Here is a 23,065-nt window from a genome sequence, read left to right on the forward strand (position 1 = left end):
ACGAGCAACGAAGGGGAAATCGTATGACTCAAAGTCTCCGTGAACAAGGGAAAAGAAGAAGAACGAAGGGGAATATTTGCCTAGAGTATAAACAGTGGATCTCGTTGAAGTAAACATTCATTCTTCGTGAGGACACCGACTGAACAACATCGTTGCTGGGCGAGCTGGACGGTGAGGAGTGGAGGAGTAATACGAGGAAAAAGTAAAGTTTTCCAAGGGCCTTTTTGAAGGTTAGAGACGAATGAACTAAAGAAGTTTAAAGTCTCACGTGTCTTAGTTTCGGATTGAGCTGTGGACGCGACCAAATTACTGAGTCGCTGATGTCTCTAGCACTGCAATAATTGCATCAAACTGACGCCATTGCATTAAGGTTCTGAGCGGCACAATTGTATGGGGAATCATCAAGCTATCGTCAGCTCACCGAGAAAATAAATGTTCTGGAATTTTGTCTGTGATTTGGTTTCGCATGATGGTAGCAAAACTCTCTCCACAAAGGATGACGGCTAAGCTGATCCAGACCGGCAATATTAACAAAAAGGGCTTCTGTTGAGAATAGCGCAAAACGGAGATAAGTGTGTGCATATTTAACTGTTTCAAGCCATCGATATATGAATATTTTTGTGTATGTACGTGCGTGCGTTTTAACGTATTGCGCTATTGCGGGTGAACATGTCGATCCGAACGTGTCGACAAAGAGGGGAGATAGCGGGAGGGAAATATTTGCGCTAGGGTATTAGTAATGAATCTGCTTAGGCCTTTTTCCAAGCAGTTGACATTGTTTGTTTTCCGTCATCATGAAGGCTTCGTTGGTGCCTTTGATATTGTATCAATGTATTGAACTGATGCTATGGTAAAGCAGGTATTAGGTTTTGCCCCAAAAAATTATTTGGGAATACCAAGTTATTCAATAATTTGCCAGTTGCAAAACTCCCTTCAACTAGGATTGTATTTGCGCTAATATTGATCATAATAAAGCAGTGCTACTCTTTTCGAGGTTGTTGAGATTAACAGGAAGAGTTTATTTCGTTTATTTAGTCACCAGGAAAGTAAATGTCGTTTTGGAATTTTGTTCGTGATTTGGTTTCGCTTACCAGTAGCAAAACTTTCTCCACCAAGGATGATAACTGCGTTTATCTCGAGCATGTATTGTTCTGAGAGGGCAAGAATGAATCATAAAACAATAATCGTCAAATGATTCTACTAGGAAAAAAAATATTTCAGGGCGACCAAACTGGTAGAATGGTTATTTCTAAAATTTCGTAGCATTTTAAAATAATGTTCGCAGTTATAAACAAGCGACTTGGATTAAGCTAAAGCATAGTTCTACGTCAACAATGCGGTCGTGTCTTGGACTCAACCTCATATATTTTTTGTGCCTTTTTTCACCAAACAAATTTGAAACAACCTTACCAATTAGACGACGCACCAGTGCCAAAGTAACAGTGAGATAAACTTGATCATTATTGAGATTGGCTTCGTCCAAATCGTCAACTAACGTGGGGTTAACACTATATAAATCATATTTTAGCATATCATATAAATAAGGGGGACAAGAGCAATATTGAAGATCTTTAGTTGAAAATAATTGTATTCAGCCATTCCATGCCAAATCGAAATACAGTGACTCAAATCCGTAATCGTACTCCACCATGCAGATCTCTTTTTCCTTCTTTTGAAAGTCGAAAACAAGCTTTCGGAACATTTAGATAAAATTATGGTGTCATATGATAATATGATATGATAATGGTTTTTATTTTTCTAAAAATGGCGAATGTATGTGCTAATGTAATGTGTGCTTGTTCATTGCAACTATTTTTAGCTGTCTTTAGCCTTATCTACGAGTTTTTTGGTGTATTCAGAAGGTATATTTATCAATGTTTTCATTGAGTGGTTTTTAAAATCGTTATTTTTAGAAATTTAATGGTTTCTAAATTTCCTACACAGATAACTTCCCTCGTTTTTTACTGGGATTGATATCGGAAGATTGTGGAGGAATATCAATAATATTTGAGTAATTGTAATGTAACCATGTGGGAACTTCATATGTTTTGAGCTCTGGGTCATTGTCTTGGCAAAACTTGAATCCTCGATTCCATCTCATTTTGTTCCGAAACACAGACCGAAAAATGAACTTCTCTGTAATGTTGCCATTGTGTATTTTTCAGGCTTTATTGGCATTTATTTGAAGGAGAGGGTATGATTGTATGAAAAAACTTCAAAAAATATGTTTTTGTCATCTTTATTATGTTTTAATAGTCATCTAATTCAGCGTCCTCAAAACAGAGTAATTTTTGATACTCCAACACAAATAACGAAATTCGAATTTTTCACTGTTATAAAATAAAAGTAAGCAACTGAATATAATTCATGGAAGTATGAAGAGCTATAAAACAACATAAAAACGTATTAATCGATTGTGGTTTTATTGGAGTAAGAATCAGAACAAAGCATAATTGCATGCTCGAAACAAACATATTTTTTACATTTCATGCAGTTGTTGCGTATTTTTCGGGTCTTTTATCAAAGAGAAGAATGTATAACGACCTTCTAGATAATTACCAGATGATAAAGGCTCTGGAATATAAAGCTTGCATATTTCTAATATTCTTTGTCTCTGTATTCTTGGTAATCTAAGAATTAATGCCTTTCTTATATGGGACACGAAAAGATGATATAAAAGGATTTCTAGGAAATTCCTTTTCTTTTTCTTGTTTTCTTGTCGATATTGTCCATTATAAAAAAAAATATCCCCGAAACTGTAACTGTAAAAAAATTAGCATAAGCCACCGATTAGCTTATAGTTTACTGTTTACAAATATTCCACAAGTGAAATTCTCTCACTAGTGTGTATATGTAAGACCATTACATTTGACGAATAACTATACGAAAGTCAAACATTCATATTTTGCTTTTGAACGTATGAATCTAACGACGAATAGTTAATATATGGATCCGTTCAATCCAGTTACAAAAGGGACTGAAATCAAATAATAATAGTCCGGTAATGATCTTATGCATTATATGCATAAGATATTCCACGCCACTAACATTAATTTATACATTTCGTTCAACAATATTCTAGAATATGAAAAAAGGCACTTGTCCAAAAAAGTTACACCTATACTCGCGTCGGTGTGTCAGACCGAAAGTGTTAAAAAAGTGGCACACGTCCCCTTTGTACTAACACATGCGATACGCTAAACGATGACGAACAACGAATAACGAAGCTAGAGAGAAACGCAAACTCGTAGTGTTGATATTTTCTGAGAAATGAACGAATTATTGATTTCTCGGTCTGACAGACCAATGCGCGAGTATAGGAGTGTTAAGGATGTTCAAGTAAACATTCTGATCCATTACACCATCGATATAAACCAAATTGAGCAAACAAATTGAGTTATATCATCTCATCTAGACTGCTGCGCTGATGTGGACGAGTTAACTCTGTGGTGTACTGAGAACGGGATGGAGCTTAACACCAAAAAGTGCAAATTTATTTCGTTTTCCCGCCGACAATCCCGATCAGATTTTCAGTATTCCATCCATTCAGAGGTTCTGGAGCGTGTAGAAACTATCCGTGATCTAAGGGTCACGGTTGATAGCAAACTCCGGTCCAACGAACATGTACGCTCTTAAGGCACTATACTGTTCGATTGTCCGCAGCATCATGGAATATGCTGCTCCCGTATGGTCACCTTATCATGCAATCCAGAGTATTCGGATGGAAAGGATTCAACGCAGCTCCATTCGGTATGCTCTTCGACAACTTCCGTGGAATGATCCAACAAATTTGCCGGACTATCGAAGTCGCTGTAGACTCATTCATCTTGAAACTCTAGCCGATAGACGCAGCAACCTTCAGAGACTGCTTATATTTGAAGGGCTTAGAATGCAAGAATAGTGACTTGATCGATTTCTCTTCATCAACTTTTTATTCAGTTAATAACTCAACTGCAAAAACGTTCCAATTTAAGATTGCTATAGAATCCGATAGATGAGGTTCTGACCAATCTTCCACATTGTCAAATATAGCTGGGAATGTATTTGCAGCTAAGTTATGACCAAAAGAGAGAGTCGATGTAGAGAAACCGATCAAATCACTTACACCCCTTTCATTCTAAGTCCCTCATTTGACCTCATCATTGGAAACATAGACTGCCCTTCTCTTCTGCAAAATATCAACTTGTACGCACCTTTCCGTCAACTTCGTGAGCGTGATTTATTTGTAGTTAACCGTCATAGAACAATGTATGGGTACAACAATCCTTTTGATAACTGTGTTAGATCGTTCAATTATGTAAGAGTAAAGAAAAAAAAAAATTGTAATGTGTCTAGGAAGGGCAGCTTGTATGCCAGAGCACAGAGGGACAAACCGTTTCTCAGCAAAAAAAAGATCAGTAACTCCAATTTGATTATTCCAAATAGCATGAAACACATCAATGTCTTACTAGTAAGATGTTATTTCCATAGATGGGTTCTAATTTGATATTTTTGATTCCGATGGTTGTCGTTTCGTATGGAGGAAGCTAACGATGAATTAAACGTAAACAAATATAAAAGCAATGTGTAAACATGGTGGTGGTGGAGGGATGGTATGAGGGTGCATATATGAGGAATTTGGTTTTCATCGATGGTGTATTGGCTCGATCATCCTGAAGGAAAATATGAAGCAAAGTGTCAACAAAATGGGATGGAATTGAGGATTCAAGTTTTGCCAAGACAATGATCCAGAGCTCAAGACATATGAAGTTCACACATGGTTACATTATAATTACTCAAAAGTTATCGATATTCCTCCACAATCTTCCGACATCAATCCCAGTGAAAAAACTGAGGAAGTTATCTGTGTAGAAAATTTAGAAAACATTAAGTTTCAAAAAATTACGATTTTAAAAACCAGTCAATGAAGACATTGATAAATATATCTTCTGAATACTCCAAAAAACTCGTAGATAAGGCTAAAGACAGCTAAAGATAGTTGCAATGAACAAGGGATGCCATAAAAATGATGGAATTAGGAAATTGGCCAACGCCTTCGAAATCGAATAGAGATTTCAATCAGCGTACGATTATGAGATTGAGCCAATTTTGATACATTAGCACATACATTCGCCATTTTTAGAGAAATAAAAACCATTATTCTGAAAACAGATAGTAAACCTTTTAACTCTCATATGACACTATAATTTCATCTAAATAGAATGTTTCGAAAGCTTGTTTTCAACTTTCAAAAGAAAGGAAAAGAGATCTGCATGGTGGAGTACGATTACGGGTTTGAGTCACTGTAGGTCTTTTTGGTAGGAAAGCGCTGATTGACTGGGACTGACAGTTGCAAAATAATAAAATAAAAATATATACGGTTTGTTTTCGGATGTTTTACAAAATATGACTACTTTCTAGTCAAACTGCTGACTATTTTCTATTTAGACAATGAGTATCTTTAAGTACTGGGTCCGACACTGATATTATGAAAACTCTTTTGATGCGGGCTGAATGGAAAGCGAAGCAAGAAAAATCGAATTGAAGCCAATGATCTCTTCTTTGAAAAAATATCACACTAGTCTAGTCTTCTTCTTCTTCAATGGCACTAACGTTCCTAGAGGAACTTCGCCGTCTCAACGTAGTATTACTTGCGTCATTTTTATTAGTACTTAGTTGAGATTTCTATGCCAAATAACACGCCTTGAATGCATTCTGAGTGGCAAGCTCTAGAATAGCCTATTAGCTATTCTTTTCTGGAAAAATATTACACTTGTGAAAATTTGGATTTTGTTTTCGTAATTATTGATTGTATTTGTTTTTTTTTGTTTTCATGGCTTTGGACTAGAGGGAGCTATATTTTTTAATAATTTTTTCTCGAAAGCTGAGGATTTTTAACATAACATATCCAAAAATCAGAGATGTGTTTTTTTTTCTGTTTTTAAGTTATGAATTTTTAAAGTAAACCGATGCTCCGAAGAATATTTTTTTTTGCTTTTTTTTTTTTTCCAAAAATGGTTTTTCAAAAATTTATAGCTTTAGAACCACTTAATCGACATATGAAATTAAATCCAATTAGCTAGTCTATTTTGAAACACTTGCGAAAAAAAATTATTCTAGTCGTATAGATCTAGTTTAGTCTAATAGGAATATAGAACGAAAACTGAAAACAAGTTAAGTTTTAAAAAATCATAACTCAAAATCGAAAATATACATCTTTGGTTTTTAGATATGTTATGGGAAATAGCCTCAACTTTCAAGAAAAAATATAATAAAATATAGCACTCTCTAGTCCAAAGCCATGAGAACAACAAAAAATAAATACAATCAATAATTACGAAAACAAAATCGGGGTCACTCTACGATGACAACCGTGCCACGTTGATTTATGATCTGTGCGACAACTTCAACATGACAGTTTTAAATACTGGGGAAGCAACTAGGATAGCCAACCCTCCTGCACGGGCAAGTATGCTAGACATATCACTTTGCTCTTCTTCATTATCCCTGGATTGCACATGGAAGGTAATCCAAGATCCCCACGGTAGTGATCACCTACCAATAATTTTATCGATCGCCAATGAATCAAAATCTAGTGAGTCAGTCGATATTGCGTATGACCTCACGAAGAATATTGACTGGAGAAAATTTGCAGAATTAATATCTGAAGCATTCATTTCGATGCATGAACTTCCTCCCCTTGAAGAGTATAATTTTATATCAAGTTTGATTTACGATAGCGCACTTCAAGCTCAAAAGAAACGTGTACCGGCTACCACTTTCCGACGTTGTCCTCCATCACTTTGGTGGGACAGGGAGTGTTCAAAGGTCTACCTTGAAAAATCATCCGCTTTCAAAAAATTCAGGAAAACTGGATTAGTGGAATGGTTTCGAAAGTACCAAGCTCTAGAAGCCAAACTAAAAGGTATGATTAAAGCAAAAAAGCGTGGATATTGGCGGAAATTCGTCAATGGTTTGTCAAGGGAGACCGCTATGAGTACTCTTTGGAATACGGCTAGGAGAATGCGTGGCTGGAACCATACCAATGAAAGTGAGGAATACTCTGACCGTTGGATTTTCAAATTTGCAAGGAAGGTTTGTCCCGATTCTGTTCCTGCACAAAGCGTCGTACGCGATATTCCGCTCCAATGCGATTATGAGAATTTTTCGATGGTAGAATTCTCAATTGCCCTCCTCTCATGTAACAATTCAGCTTCGGGGTCGGACAAGATTAAATTCAACTTGTTGAAGAATCTTCCCGACTTGGCAAAACAGCGTTTGCTGAACTTGTTCAACAAGTTTCTGGAGCTGAATATTGTCCCGCATGACTGGAGACAAGTGAGAGTGATAGCCATACGAAAACCCAACAAGCCAGCTTGCGATCACAACTCGTATAGGCCGATTGCAATGTGGATAACATGTATTCGTATTCGTAAATTGTTAGAGAAAATGATTCTACTTCGTTTGGACAAATGGGTCGAAACGAACAATTTGCTGTCAAATACGCAGTTTGGCTTCCGCCGAGGTAGAGGGACGAATGATTGTCTCGCGCTGCTATCTTCTGAAATCCAAATCGCATTTGCTCGCAAAGAACAAATGGCTTCCGTTTTTCTCGATATCAAAGGGGCATTTGATTCAGTTTCCATGGAAATTCTCTCAGAGAAGCTTCATAATCGTGGACTTTCACCAATTCTGAATAATTTCTCGTACAATTTACTGTCAGAAAAGCACATGAATTTCTCTCATGGCAACTCAAAATCTTCTCGTTACTGTTTTATGGGCCTACCGCAAGGCTCCTGCCTAAGCCCCCTCTTGTACAGTTTTTACGTCAATGATATGGATGATTGTCTAACTAGAGACTGCACGCTGAGACAACTTGCAGACGATGGAGTTATTTCCATCACGGGTACTAATCCCGTCGTTCTGCAAAAGTCGTTGCAAGATACCCTGAACAATCTGTTCACGTGGGCCCTCAAGCTGGGTATCGAATTCTCTACGGAGAAAACTGAAATGGTCGTTTTTTCTAGGAAGCACGAACCCGCCCAATTCCAGCTTTACCTATCCGGCAAAACGATCCAACACTCTATGTTTTTCAAATACCTGGGTGTATATTTTGATTCTAAATGTACCTGGGGGAGACACATTGCGTATTTGAAACAGAAATGCCAGCAAAGAATCAATTTTCTCCAAACAATAACCGGAACATGGCGGGGTGCCCATCCAGGAGACCTCATTCAGTTGTACAAAACAACGATATTGTCAGTGTTAGAATATGGCAGTTTTTGCTTCCGATCAGCTGCCAGGATTCATATTCTCAAGCTGGAGAGGATACAATATCGTTGCTTGCGTATAGCCATGGGGTGTTTGCATTCGACACATACGATGAGTCTCGAAGTTTTGGCAGGAGTACCCCCGCTTACTCTTCGGTTCACAGAATTATCCTACAGATTTCTCATCCGTTGCAAGATCATGAATCCATTGGTGATTGATAACTTCGAAAATCTACTCCAACTGACTCTTCAGTCAAGTTTTATGCCTTTATACCATGAGTACCTTATCCACGACGTGCACCCTTCACCAGGCATCTCCAACCAAGTTTGCTTCCCATACTTTTGCAATTCCTCTGTCATTTTTGATCTGTCCATGCGACAAAAAATCCATGGAATACCAGATCACCTACGCTCCAATGTTATTCCGTCGATATTTTCGGAAAAATATGGGAACGTTGGAACTGATAAAATGTTCTTTACTGACGGTTCATACATAAACGGGTCCACTGGCTTCGGCATCTTCAATGAAAATTCCAGTGCCTCTTTCAAACTCAAAGATCCTTGTTCCGTGTATGTCGCAGAAATGGGTGCGATATATTACGCATTAGGGATCATTGAAACATTGCCCATCGACCATTATTTTATTTTTTCAGACAGTCTCAGCTCAATAGAGGCAATCCGCTCAATGAAAGTTGATAAACGCTCATCTTATTTCCTAACAAGAATAAGACATCTATTGAGTGTTTTGGTCGAAAAATTATTCAAGATTACCTTAGCATGGGTTCCCTCTCATTGCTCGATTCCGGGGAATGAGAAAGCGGACTCGCTAGCTAAAGTGGGCGCTTCAGAAGGCACACTTTTTGAAAGGCAAATTGCCTATAATGAATTTTTTCACATTCCTCGTCAGGACACACTTGTTAGTTGGCAGCGCATGTGGAGTGAAGATGAGTTCGGTCGTTGGTTACACACGATTATCCCTAAGGTCTCGACGAGTGCATGGTTCAAGGGATTGAATGTAGGTCGTGATTTCATTCGCGTGATATCTCGGCTTATGTCCAATCACTACAACCTAAACGCGCATCTCTATCGCATTGGGCTCGCAGCAAACAATCTTTGTGATTGTGGCGATGGCTACCACGACATCGAGCATGTTGTCTGGTCGTGTATCCGGTTCCATGCTGCTCGCTCTCAGCTCTCTAGAGCACTGAGAGCAAAAGGCAGACAATCGGATATCCCCGTCCGGGATATCTTAGGTAGCCGGGATCCTGATTTTCTGCTTCATCTATACCTGTTCCTCAGAAACGCCGATGTCAACGTTTAATGATGTTTCCTTCGTTGTGTCCCCGTTTCATATCCCTCCTATCCGATCGATAAACTTTTACTTAGTCGCGGCAATACATACACACACTCTTTACAGATGCACGGGCCGAAGGTTGTGCAGTCCACTGATGATTCAACAAGAGCCAAAGGTTGTACCGCTCATGACAACTCTACACGAGCTGATGATTGCGCCGGCTAGTGACCATTCTATCCTGGATTCCTCGAGTCGAGAAAGACGCACCACGCTAGATATGGGGTACAGACTAGGGGGGCGTTGCTGATTAATGGTCAGCTGCATCCCAATAGGAAGTATCCCGTGTCGGGCACACGTACAGAGCATCGAAGACTGCAACATACCAATTATGAGAACACTTGTAATACTAACCTCGAGCCAACCGCGAGTAATCGGTTACATATTACTAACATAGTTGTAAGACAAAAATTGTCAAAATATTGGACTCCCGGCCCCGTCAGGCTAACGCCACATGTGCCTTAATAAAAAAATAAATTTTGGGGGAAAATCGAAATTTTTGGCAAGCGTAGGATTGTTTTTCGAAAAAGACTGAGTAAATGGGTGATAATGAAGATATTTACGTAACGCAATGCAAAGAAGCGCATCTTGGCAACTGTTGAAGCTTCCATTAGTGGATACCAAAATCCTATTAATAATTATGCCAATAACTGATAAAAAAAAGCTAAGATACTTCAAAACTGGACTTAAACATTAATACAGATATCAATACAGATTTCTGACAAGAAACTAAGATGAAAAAACTTTTTAAGACTAAAAGATTCGGTTGTTATTATGAAGCAATTCCACTCTAAGGTGAAGGTGGAAGGAAGCCACAAATGACTGCCACAATGGCGCTCATTTCTTTCATCTCCCTCCCGCACCCCTCGCCCGGATATCAATTATTTTTCGAAACAGTATGAAGAAAATGATCGTTTTCGCACACTTTTCATCAAGTAATATCAAAAAAACTCTAATCTATTACTCACAAGATATTAAATTTTCATCTGCCGTCGCACTGTATAGTGAAAAACGTCGAAAAACTCAAGCTAGTGCTCTGAAAGTTAAATTTTCATTTTTCTATAATGTAAGTTGTAGCAACTTTAACATCGGTTGAGCAAATTATATTGCAGAGTTCGGAACACTGCCACGGCTGCCTATGCTTTCAAAAATAGTAAACGGAAAATTATTACGTTCAATCAAAATGGTCGGCCAACGAAGAGAAGGGTTAAAGCTCTCCAACGTGGATATGTGAAAAAAATACGATCAACGAAGGAAAATATTAAGGAGTAATCAAAAACGAGTTACTGTGCGAACGAACTAGTTAATACCAAAAGAACCCCAATTCGCATGTGTTATAAATTCGCTCATGTTACGCTCGCGTATGATCGAAATTTTACTTCATGTGCAAATACACCTTCTATATACATTTATATTTGCAATTGTTCATCGGAACACATTTTTTTTAGTGTAACTTTTGAAAAGGGCGTATCGATTTTAGGAAAAGAAATCTTTGATAATTTATATCTCAAAAACTATGAGTCGTGCCGAAACAGTGTCTTAGAAAGAATTGTAGAGTATTAATGTTAGCATTACGTTGAAAAAAAATACACCGAGAAAAAAAATTAGTACTCTGTTTTTATTTACAACAAAAAAACGTCAATTAGCAATATCTAAAATACACATATTTAATTTTTTTTAATTTCTTTCATATCAAATAGAAGCCATTTATAAAATTTGAAAAATTATTACAAGATGGTAAAACTATTTTTGACGAACTTTGTGAAACTTCGAATATTAATGGGACTGACAGTTTCAAAATAATAAAATAATAATATATGCGATTTGTTTTCGGATGTTTTGCAAAATGTGGCTACTTTCTAGTGGAATTACTGACTATTTTCTATTTATACAATTAGTATCTTTGGGAACTGGGACCGACACTGATATCGTACTAACGCTTCTTGATTGGCACTGAATGGAAAGCGCAGCAAGAAAAAATCCGGGCTTAACGTGTTAAGCGAAATCTTGGGCGATTTGAAAAGCTTAAACTATTATTTTGCTCCAATCCCCTAATCAATCCGCCAATCGTATAATGACTCATTTAAGGGGGCCCTGGTATGGAAAGTCGCAAAAATCGAATTTTCGAAATGTTGTCCTAACAGGATTTTTTGATGTTTGATTTCGTTGGAAAGTTACAGCCAAAGGAAGAAGTCACTTCAAGAGATATTGTATTGCTGTACGAATTTTAAAACGTGTTTTTCTCGAAACCATGATGTTTCAACTGGTGGTATCGATATCTCAGGATCTACTAGACCGATTTGGCTGAAATTTTTGATCAGCATGTAAAAATTAATTTTCCACAGCGTTACATAGCCGTTTTTTGATATCTAATTTTTTCGATTTTTATGAGCTATTTAACACCGATTTTTCATGAAAAATAACTCATTTCTAACAAAAATAACCATTTTGGCAATTTTTTGAATTTTCAAAAACCTCTATGTAACGCCCTAAAGTTCCAAAATATTAATTGAAATTCGATCTGCACACCCCGTTGCTTCAGAACCGATACCACTAGCAAGGTACCGATTTTCAGACAGCATTCACGCATCCAGCTGTCAACAGCGTAATAATCATAATTCGTACAATCACAAAATGGAAAATACATTTTTTCCTAACATCCGAGAAAATAATTACGAAATCTTGCGAACTTCATAATAAGACAAGAATGTAATTGTTGATCATGTTGGGTAACTTATCATTCAAATGTCCACCTAGGGCTTCCTCGCACACCTTGATCCGGAACAGGTAATTTTCGATGACCTTTCGGCACATATGGGGCGGTATCTCGGTCATAACTTCACGAATGTTGTCTTTCAAATGTTCAAGAGTTTGCGGAGAGTTGGCATAGACGCGGTATTTCGCATAACCCCACAAAAAAAAGTCTAACGGGTTCAAATCGCATGATCTGGACGGCCAATTGGCATCACCAAAACGCGAAATTATGCGTCCCTCAAATTTCGTTCGTAATATGGCCATGTTGGCGCCGTCCTGCTGAAACCACATGTCATCCGTATCCATATCTTCAATTTGTGGCAAAAAAAATCGATTAACATGCGGCCATAGCGCTCACCATTCACAGTTACCGTCTCGCCGTCCTCATTTTCAGAGAAATACGGCCCGATGACTCCACCAGACCATAATGTGCACCAAACAGTGACTTTTGGCGGATGCAAAGGCCTCTCAACAATCACGTGTGGATTTTCTGAGCCCCATATACGGAAATTTTGGGTTTTCACATAGCCACCGAGCTCGAAATGTGCCTCATCGCTGAAGAAAATTTGATGCGAAAATTCAGCATTTTGCTGCTGTTGTTCGTTCACCCAAGCGACGTATGCCCGACGCATTCCATGGTCACCACGCTCTAATTTTTGTACCAGTTGGACTTTATATGGATGTAGGTGCAAGTCCAAATGCAAAATTCGCCACAATGATGTGTTTGACAAGCCCAATTGCTGAGCACGCCGTGGAATCGAAACATTCGGGTCATCCTCCACACTGGCAGCAACAGGAGGTCCGTAATGTTCGAAAAATATTTGCCGGTTTTTCATCATTTTTATAGTATAGTTTAACAAAATTAACACGTTGTGCGATGCTAAAACGATCCATATTGTAAAATGGCAGACATTCAACTAACGATATGACGCTTTGGTTGACAGCTATGTCAAATGGTTGTCAGCGCAGGGCTGTATACTTTCGGAAGCCCGAAATGGAAAACCCTGTATAATAACATGCAGGCTTTTGAATCAGCATTTTTTTGTGGCCGCAAACATAAATATAAATATGTTGATAATATGATAATATATGTTCCCTTACCAAGAAATTACATGGTTTTGGTGAACAATAACGATGCCACTGTAACTGGAAGCGTCGGTAAAATTCGTAACGCCGTCTCGATGTTAGGATAAACTGCTTCGAGAGAGTATCTGAGAATAATGTTCAATATGCCTAAAGGCGTCGAAGAGTTTAGGTCAGGGAGTAGGTCCTTCATCTGCGTCTAGAATACTTCCACCTCTAGTAAAAGTTCCTCTGTTTCAACATCTGAAGAATACTTCCGCCCGAAATTTGACGCAACCTGCTTCAATTGATCCATGCTCATAGATGTTAGTCAGTCTCTCGTTATAAATGAAAAATGAGTGGGTTATATATATGATATAACCGCAAGGTTGACGTGGAACTACCTTAGCTTAGCAATCATTCGTTTGTATTGATTAAATTCTTGATTGAATGAAACAGTTTCCAAATTCAATTGAGTTCAATATATTTGCTCTGTGAGTGAAAAAAATGAACAAATGCCATGTAAAGTCAATTCATTGATTGTGATTGATTGTTCTTCGTTACAAGTAAATTTAATGACGGACCTTTTACGTTTGGTATGATGACTAAAACAAAATATATGTACGGAAGAATTATCAAACGTTTGATGAACCAGCCTAAGGCTGAAATAAAGACCAATATGAAATAAATTTCCAATAAAGACAAAAAAAAAATCAAACGATTATTTTATTTTACATTTCCCTCTGAAGTTTACATCCCAAAAGTGTACATACTTCTCGAATCTCGAATTTGCTTGAAACTGGGAAGTTCATTCGCTTCTAGTGTCTGCACGATTTTCCCAGGTTCCTAAGTTTAGAAGATCATGTTAGGACAGACATATTCCACTCTGCACAAAGGCAAGCGAGGACAAAAGTACTCGCAGTTTGCATTTATTTGCAGAGCCGATTTCCACAGAAACCTCGGTTTTGAAGTCTGTGTTAGGGAAACACATTTCAATCGGAACAAAAATACCCCCGATTTGTATGAATTCGCAATGCCGATTTCCCCACGCTCCATGGATTTGAAGTCTGTGTTAGGGAATCACATTCCAGTCGGAACAAAAATACCCCCGACTTGCATGAATTTGAAATACCGATTTCTCCAGGCACCAACTTTTCAGTTCATTCGCCTCTAGGCTCTTTCGTGTGTTTGCAATGCCGATTTCGCTGCTTGGTTTTAAAGTCTGTGTTAGGGAACATTGTTCGATGGGAACAAAAGTCCCCCTACTTTCATGTATTTTCAATGCCGATTTCCCCAAGGCTGCTTGGTTTTGATGGCTGTGTTAGCGAAACCGTAAATCGGGCCAATCAAAACGATGCAGTTAGGGCGTTTAGATGAAGCCTAATATTTTACAGTTATTCAATTGTTTATCTAATGAAAAACAACATTTTGTTAGTTGCGATAGATGCGTAGAAATATTTCCTATCAAGTGATGCAAACATCTCTCCTATCCAGTACGAAATGTTCGAGCTATAAGCATTCGAAATCTTTCATGTTTTCCTGCATGTTCTGTGTTTAGGTTTTCATTTTACCCTCCATATATTCCGGTTAGACGTAGTCCCACGTCAAAATCTATATCCGCTATAGCAGGGGTGACCAAACTTTTCATCACCACGTGCGCTTTTTTTTTCAAAAGCAGACGGCGGACTACCAACACAATATGTTTTTAAGTGACCGTTGATAAGTAGTATTTGATTGTAAAATGTTGTTTCAGGTAACGAAAATAATGATTTCTTCTCAAAAACAAGTTAGTTATAATAACAATAGGCTCTTTTATTTTTTATGTGTTCATATTTACCGCGAACAATTTTATTATAAACACATTTTATCCTGAATGATATTGATGAGAATGATAAAGTGCTGGAAACAGTAGTTTGTATATTGACGTAGGATTACGTCTTTCGGGAACATATTGGGGTACAAATTGAAAATCGAAAATCGAGCACAGGGTGATAATTGTCCAATTTCAAACGTTTATTGCTCAGTCATTTCATGATGGATTGATGAAATTTTTGCGTCAATCGATTTCGGCACTCCATAACAATTTTTTGTATTGAATAAAATAATATATGTCATAAAACTAACTAACGAACAAATGAAAAATCTCAACCCCTATCCTAAAGCAAATACCCACTTCTGATTGGTCGGAATTGACGACACATGCGGCGATTCCCTAACAGAGACATCAAAACCAAGCTGCCTGGGGGAAATCGGCATTGCATATACATGAAAGAAGGGGGAGCTTTTGCTCCCACCGAAATGTGTTCTCTAACAGAAACATCAAAACCCGTGCCCGGGGGAAATCAACATTGCAAATATATGCAAGTTGGGGGCATTTTTATATTGCAAGTAAGGTGAGTGATACTATTAACTCTAGCAAATAAAATTTAAATTTGGAACTTTAATTTTGGTTGGTTCGTAAAATTTCATATTAATGACCGATCGTGTATTGTGAAAAATTGATCACAAGTGTAAGTGTAAAATTGTATATGGTAACAGTTGTGTCAACCCTTTCCCGTACAACATCGAGTCTCACTCGTGGCGTACTTGCATAACATAGGGCGCTAGAACACTCAACAGAGTAGTGAAATCATTTGATGTGTGACGTATTAAATAATATGGGTAGAGGTTAAAAACGACTTGATATATGAAACGATTTATTTCAATTTTCAAAAAAAAACAAGGTGTGTTCCGCCCGAGAACGGGTCGTTCGGTTTAAGCTGTTTTGTTGTATTAATTTCCACCTAAGGAAAGCTCATACGGCGAGAAATGTTGGAAAAAAATATTCGAAAAAGTGATTTCTCATATGCTCTACATATAGTGTTAGGTGTGTTAGGCATCTCGTCTAGAGTCATAGAGGGCGGTTTTCATAATATCTCATTCCACTTCGGCATCTCCTACCTGATACGCATCATCTAACGACTAATCACCATCCTTCTGTCATCATCACTTGGTTGTAAACACTGGTAGAGTGAACAAACAATACTCAACAACCAAAGAAAACGGCCTTTTTCAGAGCTACCGTATCATTGTCAAAGAGTTTAATTCTTTAAACATATCCCAAATCAACAGACAGCATAACGGAATCCTACGTCAACTATGCGGTCGTGTCTCAGACGCAGCCCTCCTGTGACTTTTTTCAACATGTTTTTCATATTTTTGTTCAAATGCTCTCAAATTTATTTGCAAACAGGCTGCCAAATAGTATTCTGTCGAAGGAGAGCGATGTTCGAAAAAAGTTATCAACAATATTCAATATCAATACTTTTGAAATCAAGAGCTCCATATCTCTTGATTTTAAAAATATATCGCTATTAAAATTGAAGATTTCATTTTCAATTAATGCTTTTTAATTTCATTGATATTTCTTCTATGTTGATTCAATCATTGAATGGAAATGACATGAATTATATTATGAATTATATTATTTTTGAAATATCTTAAAATCTTCTGTGGAACTCATTTCGTAACAAAGAAATTTATTCTGCTGTTTTAGTCGCAATATTTTGGAATTGCTTTGAATCTCGTCTCCCAAATTGTGCTTCTAAGAGTGTTTTCAGTTTTTTTTTCTTGATGTTTCAAATTTAATTAATTCTGCTTCGCTATGATGACATGATGAAAAACGAGATCATGCACCCACTAATAATCATTTATCATTTATTGAGGATATGATTTCTTGGAAGATGTCCAATGTACTGGAAAAAATGTAATGAAGATGGTAGAGTTTCGAGCGACACAGCATGCGCTGCCATAACTATTTCTCAAATAGTGACGTCAGTCGTTGTGTTTATCTTTGATTGCCCACCGCATCCATGTGAGAGAGCTATTTTCAGGAAGTACTTTATCAATTAAAAACGTTACTTTTTTTAGTGTTTCCGCTAAATATAAGGCTAATGTGATAGCGTGCAGTGAACATTTGTGAAATCACGTCGGAAAAGATGGATAAAAGTGATATTTCCATGTGCCATTTTCACTCCCCCACGTTCATAGAAACAAACGTGTTTTCATTATTTTAACGTTATGAAGTGGATGTTTCGAAGGCTCTCAGTGTCGGTGTGTATGATGTGAGAGAATAATCGCCAATTATTCAAAATTTCACCGAAAATGTTACTGCTTTCGAGAACTAAGCATACGACAGCTCTCTAGACCTTTTTACCACATAAATAGTCGAGATAAGCCACAATACAATTGTCATCTGTTGAAAAACCAACAGCCAATAATTTCATGAGATTTTTGGCTCAAATTATCATGCAACCGTGAGTACTTTCAACATTGCTTTGTATCTTCCATATAAATTTCATATCGAATGCAAATGATTACGACACGATATTTTGCATGCCAATACAGATGTACTTCGCCTACTGCTCCACCTCTATATGTACCTCATTGGAAGATGTTATTCATTCTTTGTTTTTTTAAAAAAAAACTCCATTGATAAAAATGTGTTAACAATACTTTATTAGACAAATCCTGCAAATACATCCTTATGGATACACATAACTATGCGGTATCAGTTGATTCGTCGAGTTGTTATTAGATTTTTTAGATTTTTTCATAAAAAATAACTCATTTTTATCGGAGATGGCCACCATTTTGATATTTTTTCGGATTTTAAAAAACCCCTATGTGACGCTTTAGGTATTGTCCTAAAGTGTCAAAATATTTATTTGAATTCGACAACCTATTGCTTCAGAACCGATACCACCAGCAAGTTATCGATTTTCAGACAGCATCTACGCATCCAGCTGTCATCAGCGTAATGATTATTATTCGTACATTAAACAATAACCAAAATACCCGAATACTTCACTTTATCCCTAAAATACTAAAATAAAATACTGCCTAAATACAAGGGCACTAGACTCGCCCTTGAGCAATAACTGTTGAACAACGCATAGCATGGAAGGGCACCCAGACATCCGTAGCGAAAAATTAAAAGTGTATTGGTGTTATGTGGTGTGATGTTTTAGCAATTTTGCGAAAATCTAAGAGAGATTATTGGTTTCATGTACGGACAGAAGCAATGATGGATGTTTTTGAAACATGAATTATACAGGGTTTTCCATTTCGGGCTTCCGAAAGTATACAGCCCTGCGCTGACAACCGTTTGACATAGCTGTCAACCAAAGCGTCATATCGTTAGTTGAATGTCTGCCATTTTACAATATGGATCGTTTTAGCATCGCACAACGTGTTAATTTTGTTAAACTATACTATAAAAATGATGAAAAACCGGCAAATATTTTTCGAACATTACGGACCTCCTGTTGCTGCCAGTGTGGAGGATGACCCGAATGTTTCGATTCCACGGCGTGCTCAGCAATTGGACTTGTCAAACACATCATTGTGGCGAATTTTGCATTTGGACTTGCACCTACATCCATATAAAGTCCAACTGGTACAAAAATTAGAGCGTGGTGACCATGGAATGCGTCGGGCATACGTCGATTGGGTGAACGAACAACAGCAGCAAAATGCTGAATTTTCGCATCAAATTTTCTTCAGCGATGAGGCACATTTCGAGCTCGGTGGCTATGTGAACACCCGAAATTTCCATATATGGGGCTTAGAAAATCCACACGTGATTGTTGAGAGGCTATTGCATCCGCCAAAAGTCACTGTTTGGTGCGCATTATGGTCTGGCGTATTTCTTTGAAAATGAGGACGGCGAGACGGTAACTGTAAATGGTGAGCGCTATGGCCGCATGTTAAATGATTTTTTTTTGCCACAAATTGAAGATATGGATACGGATGACATGTGGTTTCAGCAGGACGGCGCCACGTGCCACACAACACGACCGAACATGGCCATATTGTGAACGAAATTTGAGGGACGCATAATTTCGCGTTTTGGTGATGCCAATTGGCCGTCCAGATCATGCGATTTGAACCCGTTAGACTTTTTTTTGTGGGGTTATGCGAAATACCGCGTCTATGCCAACTCTCCGCAAACTCTTGAACATTTGAAAGACAACATTCGTGAAGTTATGACCGAGATACCGCCCCATATGTGCCGAAAAGTCATCGAAAATTACCTGTTCCGGATCAAGGTGTGCGAGGAAGCCCTAGGTGGACATTTGAATGATGTTGTATTTCACACATAATGGCATAAACCAAACTTTAATTTGAAATAAAAGTTTCATCAAAATTCGATTTCTAAGTGTGTTTTATTTCAATTTACTTTCGGAATTTAAAGTTGGAAAACCCTGTAATACGAGGAAAAAAATTGCAATGGAAAATTTTTGGATTTTGGCGCCCCCGGCAAATGCCAGGTTTGCCGCCCACACACTACGTTACTGGATGCAGCTAGGAAGCTGATTTACAAATAGATTTGTCGTGACTTCTATATTGAACTCGTGAAACATAATTCAAAGCGATTTTATTTCAACGATCCGGTTATCAAAACTGCGGCCTTGATAAACCCTCAAAATTTCGTCAAGCTTAATGATTTTATGCGCCAATGTCCTAAATTCGTTAAAGCAGGTAATAGACAAGGCTTGGATCACGAACTCAGGCTACTCAAGACGAATCTTATGGTGCAAAATTTGGGTGACTCGGATATAACTTGGTCCCAACTGTTGAATGTCGAAATGCGTGATGAGAAATTTTTGTAACTATTGCTAAGGTCATTTGTGAGACACTTTTTTGATAAGATTCATCAGCGCGTGTTGAGCGAATATTTTCGCTTAACAATGCCAACAAAACAAAGTCCGGAAATCGGTTGGCAGTCACAATTATAGGCTCCCGGCAATATCAGATCAACAAGTCATGATCCAAAAACAACGGCTGAACGAGACGGTTCAAGTATTTTTAAGCCAAGTCAAGTATATTTAATTGATTAAAAACGGTCTTCCACAAGACTAGAGTGCCAAATTATGCCTATTCCTGAGCTATCAATATCGATTTCTCCTTCAGCCGAAGGAACCGTCAACGGTCGAAGCCACCACAGCGCTTCATTCCGATTGACGAAAATAAAATAATAATTCGCCAATACATAGGGTATCTGTCAAAATAAAACCAAAACGGAAGCATGAGTGAAGGCTGACAACGGGGGCTTCGACAACAATTGTCCAACAGATACAAATAATGAAAAAAAAATGGAATTATAAAAAATATATGCTTTTTTACTTTACATGGGATCATTTTGTGGACGTTAAAGCCTCTCTAAACTCATCCAAATTGTCTGCTGCGTTTTTTTCCCGATGAGTATATCTGTAAAACAAAGACGTCATCAGTTTTCCCTCTCCGCCAGTCGGAGGCATCCTGACAAAGTTGAAGGACGGCACAAAAATCCCTTTTTCCCTTCCACGTATGGTATGTCTTGTTTACTCCTGTATTCATTATCCATGTTATGCAATATCCTTCTCCGTGTTCCGGTTCAACGAATTGCCATCATAAAATCACTTCCCCACCATTGGCGCATGAAACAACGGAAAACTCTTTCGACCTCATGAAAATCTATTGCCTTTATGGGAGTTGACATACGTCACACAGCTATTAATAGACTCAAACGCGCTTGTCGGCACGATAACCGCCGGCAGTGCTTGAGCCCCACATATGTATGTATTCCGGGATGGGTGCGAAATTTCGAACACAGGTTACGATTAGCAGCAATACACTCCCGAAACTCCCCCGCTTCTGATCGGTAATTCCGACCGGCTTGACGATTTCGAGTGTGCAAAGCTCGATGAGATTTAGCGAGGGGGAAAACGGGATGCTTTTTCTCGCTTATGTGAGATAACTAAAAATAGGCTCGGAACGCGTGTGGATCCGGTTGTGACCGGTTTGTTTACAATTACACGAGAGGCTGTGGGAATCTGGCTCGGTATTACTCGGCAGAGGATAGTGGTGTAGAAAGGATATCTAGGTGATTAGCACACTCTTGCGATATTCATTCAAAACGATTGCCATATTTATCTGGACGAACTTGAGAGTTCTGAGAAGTGGTTATAGAGTGTACTCTGCCATTTTGTGGATCGACTGATTAAGAACGTGATTTGTTTTTCTTTTGTTTTATGGATGCTTCAAACTAGAAAGTTCATTTGCATTTAACACTTAACACTAGATTTACGGATGTTGATTATATACCTACTTTTACTGAAGTGAGCCAATATGACTCTAACAAGAAAATTTAAGCTTTTTGCAAAAAAGCAGTTCCAAATCAATTTAAATTAAATGTTTATTATCAAAAAATTCTAGCGAAACATTTTGTATATATAAACTCTGTTTTTGAAACATACACTCGACAAAAAAATTAGAGGAACAGAATGCGATGTCAGAAATTTTAAGTGATTTTTGGCATGTTGTAACTTCGTGAAAAATGAACGCATATCGATGGGATGCACATCATTTTGAAGCTACAACTTTAAGGTATTAGAAAATTTTTCGTACATATTTTTATCTTGGTGTGTGTAGGTGTAGTGGGCGACAATATCGGGAAGAATGAAAAATCGGGTTTTCTTTTTATTTTCAAGAATATTCTGGACTAACGCAATTGCCAACCAACTCAACAGCAAATCCAATTAACCTCATCAATCAGCTTTTTTGACGTAGGATTACATCTTTCGGGAACATATTGGGGTACAAATTGAAAATCGAAAATCGAGCGCACCGTGCAAATTGTCCAATTTCAAATGCTTATTGCTCAGTCATTTCTTGATGGATTGATGAGATTTTTGCGTCAATCAATTTCGGCACTCCATAACAATTTTTTACATTGAATAAAATAATATATGTCATGAAACTTACTATCGAACAATTGAAAAATTTCCACCACTATCCTAATAGCTACTTCTGATTGTTCGAAATTGACGACATATGCGGCGGGTCCCTAACAGAGATATCAAAACCGAGCTGCCTGAGGGAAATCGGCATTGCAAACAAATGAAAGTAGGGGGAGCTTTTGTTCCCATCGAAATGTATTCCCTAACAGAGACATCAAAACCAAGCTGCCTGGGGAAATCGGCATTGCAAATACATGAAAGAAGGGCGAGTTTTTTTCCCACCGACATGTATTCCCCAACAGAGATTTCAAATCCAAGGTGTCTGGGGGAAATCAACATGTAAATACCCTCGTGGTGGATAGTTTAACTAACGACGCGCACAAATGGATAGTGCTAATTGTAACTAGTGTGGACATTGCTGATTGCATACGTGCTGGCGAATAAGTTGGAAGTGATGAACGAGTTTTTTTTTTTTTATTATTTTCGTTCCAATAAGAATCCTTCGATGGGTTGATTGAAGAATGATATTTCAATGAACTGAATAAAATAAAAAATTTGGAACTTTTATGTTGGTTGCTTTGTGAAACTTCATATCAATGACCGATCATGTATTGTGAAACTTTTAGCACAACTGTAAGTGTAAAATTGTATATGGTAACTATTGTGTTAACATGACTTGAAATATCAAACGATTTTTTCCCCCAAGGAAAGTTCATGCGACGAGCAAATTTGGAAAAATGAAGGAGTATTTGAAAAAGTGATTTCACATATGCTCTACATATCGTATTGGGTGCTGTTAGTCCAATTGAAATTCGCATTGAGGCATGTAGCATCGTGTTCCTTTAGGGTTAAAGCGAAAAGGGAATGGGTTGAATAAACAGTCAGAA

General features: G+C 37.8%; 2 protein-coding genes across 7 annotated transcripts in view; both read right to left on the reverse strand.

The window, feature by feature from the left end:
• Positions 1-23,065, reverse strand: part of LOC129765053 (protein GDAP2 homolog) — a 315,411-nt gene that overhangs the window by 203,883 nt on the left and 88,463 nt on the right. The window lies entirely within an intron of this gene.
• Positions 14,870-23,065, reverse strand: part of LOC129765055 (terminal nucleotidyltransferase 5C) — a 365,409-nt gene continuing 357,213 nt past the window's right edge. Inside the window, exon 3 of the transcript XR_008741344.1 lies at positions 14,870-15,027. The gene's annotated coding sequence lies outside the window, so the exon portion shown is untranslated. The remainder of the gene's footprint in view (positions 15,028-23,065) is intronic.

This window comes from Toxorhynchites rutilus, chromosome 2 (assembly GCF_029784135.1).
Source record: "Toxorhynchites rutilus septentrionalis strain SRP chromosome 2, ASM2978413v1, whole genome shotgun sequence".
Lineage (NCBI taxonomy): Eukaryota > Metazoa > Arthropoda > Insecta > Diptera > Culicidae > Toxorhynchites > Toxorhynchites rutilus.